Source organism: Ochotona curzoniae, unplaced genomic scaffold, assembly GCF_017591425.1.
Source record: "Ochotona curzoniae isolate NIBS_2020 unplaced genomic scaffold, NIBS_Ocur_1.0 contig_4064, whole genome shotgun sequence".
Lineage (NCBI taxonomy): Eukaryota > Metazoa > Chordata > Mammalia > Lagomorpha > Ochotonidae > Ochotona > Ochotona curzoniae.
This window is the reverse complement of record NW_024466107.1, coordinates 6318635-6325796: the sequence shown is the minus strand read 5'-3', so window position 1 is coordinate 6325796 and position 7162 is coordinate 6318635. Positions and strand designations below refer to the sequence as shown.

The window sequence follows — 7162 nt, the reverse complement described above, 5'->3', positions numbered from 1 at the left end:
TTTATCCTTCCAAACTCCTTAATGCAATATTTCTAGTTGTTGTTTTGTAGCTAACAGGAATGCTGAAGAAACGGATTCCACATCAGACAACCTGAACAGCAGACGCATGGAGGACGCATATGGGGGAAAGTATTACTAGGGGAGAACTACAAGATTTCAGAAACTGAAATGAAACCGAGTGCTGGTATTATTTCCACAGCTCCATTACAATAAAGGTAGCTCACGAACCCGTAAAACACATAGCAGAGGATGGTTTCGATCCATCGACCTCTGGGTTATGGGCCCAGCACGCTTCCGCTGCGCCACTCTGCTGTTCCTCCCTAGGAGTTGTTCCCATGAAAATTGCCATAGACTTGCAACGCTCCGAAATCTTTCACTCCCAATGTCATTCCCATACATCTCTTCAGAAATCTACTTCTGCCACCCGGGGAGGAGAGCCACCAGGGGTTCAAGCTTGCCGATCGGCGGGAGAGAGCGAACCCCCGGAGCGCATTCTGTACCTGCAGGGAGTTGCTGTTTTGCTTCTCCAGCTTCTGCCAGAAAGTTTCACGGACACTCCATAAGAGGAAAGGTTTTGCTTAATGAGAGGCATTTGGTTTTGCTTGCAAGGGCACAAGATTTCCAAAACAGAGACGTGACAAACCCAAGCGCTCTCACGGAATACGGGCACCCTAAGCAAGGGTTGACCCGCCCTTACCAATGATGCTGTGCCTTCATTGGCGCGTCTGTGTTTATTGCTAAAGTAGGAGAGGAAAACGCAGCATCTGAGTTCTTAAATGGGGTAGAACTCTGTAACAGATTGCGAAGAAACAGCTGTTACGACGCAGATCTTAGGTATATACGTCCATAAGCTGGAGAGATGAACACGTCTTGTCACAGAACCAACCCGGAAGCTAGCTGGAAGAGCTGTTTTACAATCCCAAGTCGGGGTCAGGTCGCCAGTCCCGACGCTCGCTCGGACGGGTGAAGAGGGGAGGTACTTATTTATAAACCACACAGCAGGGATCCAGGTAGCTGTTACTTAATTTCCCCGACAGGGGACCAGGGTTGGGGGGGTGCTGAGGGGATTGTGTATTTCCAAGTTCCTGGTTGGTCAGTGGTGTTCGGGGGTCTGCCTTTGATTGATCAGAGGATGTTAGGGTGGGGGTGGGGGTGGGAGGCAATCGGTCTGGGGGCTACTTGCAAGTGGTGGGTACGCAGTGATCCTTTTGTTTAAGGCGAGGACTTTAACCACTAGGCCACTGCACCGGCCTTATCTATCTATCTATCTATCTATCTATCTATCTATCTATCTATCTATCTATTGTTTTTTTGGGATAATGTGTGGGGCAGATGCCGGCACGCCAATAGGCAGGGTCTGGGAACCCATGTGCCAGTGTGCATGGGTCCTGGGTAGGCAGGTAAGGTCCCAGGCTGGCATGGCACACCGCCAGAGGACTGAGCATTGGGATTGTGGATTGCTCAGGGAAGCAGATCTGGAAGTGTGTGGGAGGGAGGACTGTGAAGAGAGAACATGACACATGAGGAGTGACTTCTGTGGGACTCCACCAATCTGGCCACAGCACTTGCAAGTACACGAGGGGGCAGAGAGCAGGTAGTTTAGTGGAGGGAAACCTGAGGAACCTTTGGGGGCCAAACCAACGCACTCGCCCATGTGGGAGACCTGAACTGGGATTGTTCGAATCAACCACCATCTACCAACATACACAAAAGCTGTAGCGGGGGCACTGCTGGGCGGGGCTCCATCACAGGACCTTCAAGGAAGTGTTGGGCAAGGGGTGGATCATGTTAGCCTGGGCCATGACACTAGCCAGCACATGAAAGAACTGGGCTTGGGAGCAGATTCTGTGGGGGATCATAGTCTCACCCCTGTGGGACTGTCATGCCAGCTGGTTTGCTTGAGGGTTGGGGTGGTGACAGCCTGAACTAGGCATGACCATGGAACTCACCAACATTTATGGTACCAGGGTTGAGAACAGGCCGGGCTGGTCCAAGCTGCAGCACACATAGACAAACCCAAGAATTGAGTGTGGGGCTGGGAGAGCTGCAGCATCCACAGCACACAGGAAGGCTATGTAAGAATTTAGCATCTGCTGGCATGCATGAGATCCAGGTCTGGGAGTGGGCCTGGGGAGGAACTTAAGGAACTTCCTGCCACAACTGATTGAAAAGACAAGAAGATATTTAACAGAGAAATAATTTTATTAATCTAACCTGTGTCCGTCATCCACACTTTCAGGATGATGCACTTTGCTTAAGAATACACAGTTTTTTACACCCCAAAAGAACCCAGGTGTCCTACAGAGCTTTCATTTTCCCTTACCTTGTGTGAAGCTACCAGTTCTTGGAATAGTTTTTCTTATGTTAACTAAAACTGAAAAAAAAATAATAAGGGAGAAGACAATAACACAGAGTCTTGGCAAGCTTTGGTTTGTTATTTACAACTCAAGGAAAGCAAGAAGAAAAGACAGTACGGAGGTCAGGGATGCTCTTTTCTGTTGTTTTTAACCAAAGGTAGGCACAAAGAAGAGAGAGCACCAGGTATTCTGTCTGCTGCTTGGAGTTCCAAGGTTAGTCACAAAGCCAGGTGTTCCTGGTTTGTGAATAGCTCCCTTGTCCACTGATGGTTTCAGCTCCTTCAACTTCCCTGGTGGGCCATAGCTCCTGCTTGGGAGCATGTGAGTCAGGGTTGGGTGTTGGTCAGGCCAGAAAGGGCTGCTTCACTTATCAACAGGTGTGTGCACTGGCTCTGTAGGGAGCAGACTGGGCAGGGCCAGGCCACCATAGTACACTGGCATATGAGGGAGCCAGGACAGAGTGTGGGCCATGCCAAGCTGGGAGATGCTATCACACCTACATGAGGAACATGGATGGGAGCAGGCTGGGCATAGCTAGGTTGCAGCACTCTCCATTGAGAGTTGGGACTGGAGGTAGGCCAGAGCAGGCCAGGCTGCATCTTCTGAAGGCAAAGGTCAAGCTGGGTGATGGCTATGTTGGGCTGGTTCAGAGCTACCACTGGCATGCACAAAACTTGTGGCTGGGAACGAGCTTGGTTGGGGATGAACCTGCTGGGTTGTGTATCCCACTAGTCAGCACGAGAGCTGGAATGTGGGCACTGAACTGAACTGGACATAGCTGCACCATCCTTGGCATGGGTGTGGACTGGTTCTGAGATGTGCCAGACTGGGCTACGCTCCAGCACCCACTGGTGCTCACAAGAGCCAGGGTAGGTATAAGACAGGCTGAGCTAGGTCTCTGCACCTGCTGAACCTCAGAGAGCAGGTGTAGCTAGGCCGTAGTACTGACAGTAAGAGCTGGAATGGGTGTGGGTCGGTGGGGCAAGGCTGTTATACCTGCCAAGACAGGAGGTGGGCCAAGTCAGGCTGGACCAAGGACACAGTCCCTGCACATAAGCACAAGAACCAAGGCAGGGAGCAGCCCAGACCAAGTCAGGTTACAATGCCAGACACATATGCTATTCTGGGAAAGCAGCCGAGGACAGCCTTGGGATTCTGCACCCATATGGGAGACCTGGAGGAAGTTCCTGGATCCTGGCTTTGGATCGGCATGCCATTGTGCTCACTTGGGGAGTGAATCATCGGATGGAAGATCTTTCTCTGTCTCTCCTCCTCCTCTCTGTATATCTGACTTTCCAATAAAAATAAAATAAATCTTAAAGTGTATTCAATGAAATAATAAGTGTAAACTTCCCTAGCCTAGAGAAATAATTGGGAAACAACATCTATGAGGGGAACAGAACTCCCAACAGGCTTGACCAAAAGCGATCAACACCACAACACATGATAATCAAGCTCTCTTCAATCGAACACAAGAAAAAAATCTTTAAATGTGCACGTGAAAAAAATCAACTGACATAAAAAGGAATGCCAATTAAACTCACAGAAGACTCCACAGGCAAGAAGAGAATGAAGCGACATATTCCAGATTTTAAAAGCAAAAAATTGTTGGCCCAGAATAACATACCTAGCAAAATTCTCCTTTGTTTTTGAAAATGAAATAAATTTCTTTCACAGTAAAGAAAAGTTAAAAGAATAAGCCTTTTCCAAACCTGCCCTACAAATAATACTCTAAGATGTTCTCTTGACAGAGAAAAGGAATAGCGGCCACCAAAACCAAAGGCAAATACGAAGAACATCCCAGTAAAATAACAACAGAAGACTAACTCAATGAACAACCCATTGCTAAAATGATAGGACCAAATTATCACCCATTTATATTAACCCTGAATGTAAATGGATTAAGTTTATCAATCAAATGTCATAGATTAATAGACTGGATGTTGGGTCCATGCAGTGGATGTGGGGGGACATGAAGATGTGAAGAGTATTTTTCCATCGCAGGCAGATTCACAAGGAACTTCCCGCTGTATGGCAGGACCTGTGGATGTCTCTACAACCACCTGAATGCAGCTCCACCTTTCTTTGCATGGACACTGGACCACCCTGCGGAAGAACTCTAATCCATTCAGGCGTTGTTTGCTGCTGTGAAGTTGGCTTTTTTTACTCAATGTGAGCTTGGAGGTTAATGTCAATAATAACATCTTGCAAAAGGGCCTTCTATTATTCGTACTGTCTTGGCTGTCCCCATTGACCTTATGCTAACCAAGGGAACTGTATTTAGGGTTTCATTCTTTCCTTGATCTTTAGGTTCTCCTTTTCTTTGTGATACAAGATTGAGTTGTAGAATAAGAATTGTAGCAGGAACTTCTATTGTTTTTAGGTAAAACAAAAGGCAGAATTATCCTTAGAAACACCCACTTGGCCATGATGTCAAAAATCTAAGCCAGAGTTAGACTGTTTTTGTATAAATAAAGCAGATAGATTTCCCACATTGTCCATTATGATCATGAAATCGTAGTGGTCCATTTCTTTCCTCTTTACGCCTCATCCACGCACCCTTCCTGAGTTCCAAACTCAGCTGGAGCTGGACTCCGGCAAGTAGACTGGATTAAAAAGCAAAACCCATCTATTTGTTGCCTACAGGAGACACATTTCACCAACGAAGATCAGAGGAATGGATTTGTTGTTGTTGTTGTTGTTAGTTTCATCTCTTCAAAACACTTTCTTCTGATTAAATTCTTGAGTGGCTCATAGATCACAGAACAGCATCATCATCTTCAAGAATGTTTCTTAGTTTTCATTTCTTCAGTGACACATTAGTCATTCAGTAGCATGTTATTTACCTTCATGGTGTTGTTAATTTCTTTTTTTTTCTTCCTGTTGTCGATTTTGTTTTGTGGCTTTTCCTTTAAGGGGATGTATAGTAGCTGTGAAATGGAGACTATCATATCCAGAAGTGAAGATACAATGCAGTATGCTTCTCTACTTCCAGATAAAGATGGTCTCCCAATGAAATTGTTTACTATATTTTGACAATAGGATGTTTGATTTCTTTCTTCAGGAGAATGTTTATATAAAAGACCCAGCGCCTGAGCAGGGACTTGAACCCTGAACCCTCAGATTAAAAGTCTGATGCTCTACCAGTTGAGCTACCCAGGCCCTAAAGAGAATTAGTATCCATATCTAAGAATGAGATTCATAACAAGCATGGTTCATGCTGTGGATGGAGACTTGTACTAGGAGAGAACTGAACAGACAGGCAAACACTCACTGGAACTGGGTCACTCAGGACTGGCTCACGTTTTCTGCAGGTCCGTATAGAACCAATGTCAAGGGGATCAAAAAAACTATCCTTAGGAAAACAGCCAATGACTCTCAAGAAATACTTAGAGAACACTTGGTTAAATCTCTCAGCATTGTCCTAGTTACTGACACCAAGAAAAAAAAAAAAAAGAAACAAAACGGAAGAAAATAACAAGAGAAGGGAGAACTAGTGCATGGAAGATCTCTCTCCCCTCTGTCTTCTTTCTCTGTGAATCTGCCTTTGAAATAAAAACAAGTAATTTTGCGGGGTGGGAGGGGTTGGGAGCAGAAAGAATAGAGATTAAGGAGAGAAGTTTTATGTTGAGATGTGACCTGGATTTTTTTTGAAGGACAGCTGAAAGAGCTTTGAATATGACAGGTAGAAGATTCGAATGTGAAACCGTGACTCCAGGGATGAGATTCTGAGGAAACCAGAGGACGTGTGCTTAAAAGTATTCAAGGTGGTCTATGGCCATACCACCCTAAACACGCCTGATCCCATCTGATCTCCCACGTGTGGAAGGTGAAGTGAGTCCGGAGGAGAGGGACCGATGTCTCAATCCCAAATTGGTGAGTAGCCAGAGAAGCTCTGTGGAGTCGGCTGATGCGTCACACTGGGTGTCTGTACACCTACTAACAAAGCACTAATGAAAGCTGACTTACGGTTTTTCATCACACATGGGAAATCCAGAGGTACTTCATGGACGGGCCCAAGATTTTATTTCTGTTTAGTGGAAAGTCAGATTTACAGAGAGGAGGAGAGACAGATCTTCCATACATTGATTCACTCCCCAAGTGGCCACAACAGCCAGAGCTGAGTTCATTCAAAACCAGGAGCTAGAAGCTTCTTCCTGGTCTCCCACGTGAGTGCAGGATCCTAAGGCTTTGGGCCATCCTTGAATGCTTTCCCAGGCCACAAGCAGGGAGCTGGAAGGAAAGCGGAGCAGCCAGGATATGAATCCATAGGTGATCTTGGCGCATGCAAGACAAGCACTTTAGCCACTAGGCTACTGTGCCAGGCCTTGTAACTCACTTTCAAATAAATATTTTGTAATGAACATAAAATAGATCAAAAACCCAAATGTAAGATATATAACTATAAAACTTTTACAAAGAAACAAATTCACAAATCTTTATGACTTTGTATTAGACAACTTATTTTCATACGTAACCAAAAGCATTGTGGCATAGTGGGTCAAGCTGCCACTTGCAATGCCGACATCTCTCCCAGTGCCAGCCAGTCCAAGTCCCAGTCACCCAACTGCTTGGCAATGCGGGAAAGCAGTGGAGGCTAAGTCACTCATGCCTCCCCCTGGGAGAATCCTAGCAGCAGCTCAGCTCAGTAGCAAACCATGGGATGGGAGATCTCCCTCCCTTTCTCTGCTCAGCAATGCCTTTCAGATAAATCAATTCCAGACAAGAGAGGCTGCAGGTGTCTGGGTCTCAAACTCCTACTTGACTGAATGACAACCAACTTTTGACCACGCAATGGAAAACAC

The 7162-nt window shown here is 46.0% G+C and overlaps 2 non-coding genes across 2 annotated transcripts; both read right to left on the bottom strand.

The window, feature by feature from the left end:
- Positions 1 to 240: 240 nt before the first annotated feature.
- Positions 241 to 312, bottom strand: TRNAM-CAU. Its single transcript has one exon. It is a non-coding gene; the product is annotated as a tRNA-Met (tRNA).
- A 5134-nt stretch (positions 313 to 5446) lies between these two features.
- On the bottom strand, positions 5447 to 5519 carry TRNAK-UUU. The gene has a single exon. It is a non-coding gene; the product is annotated as a tRNA-Lys (tRNA).
- Positions 5520 to 7162: the final 1643 nt, after the last annotated feature.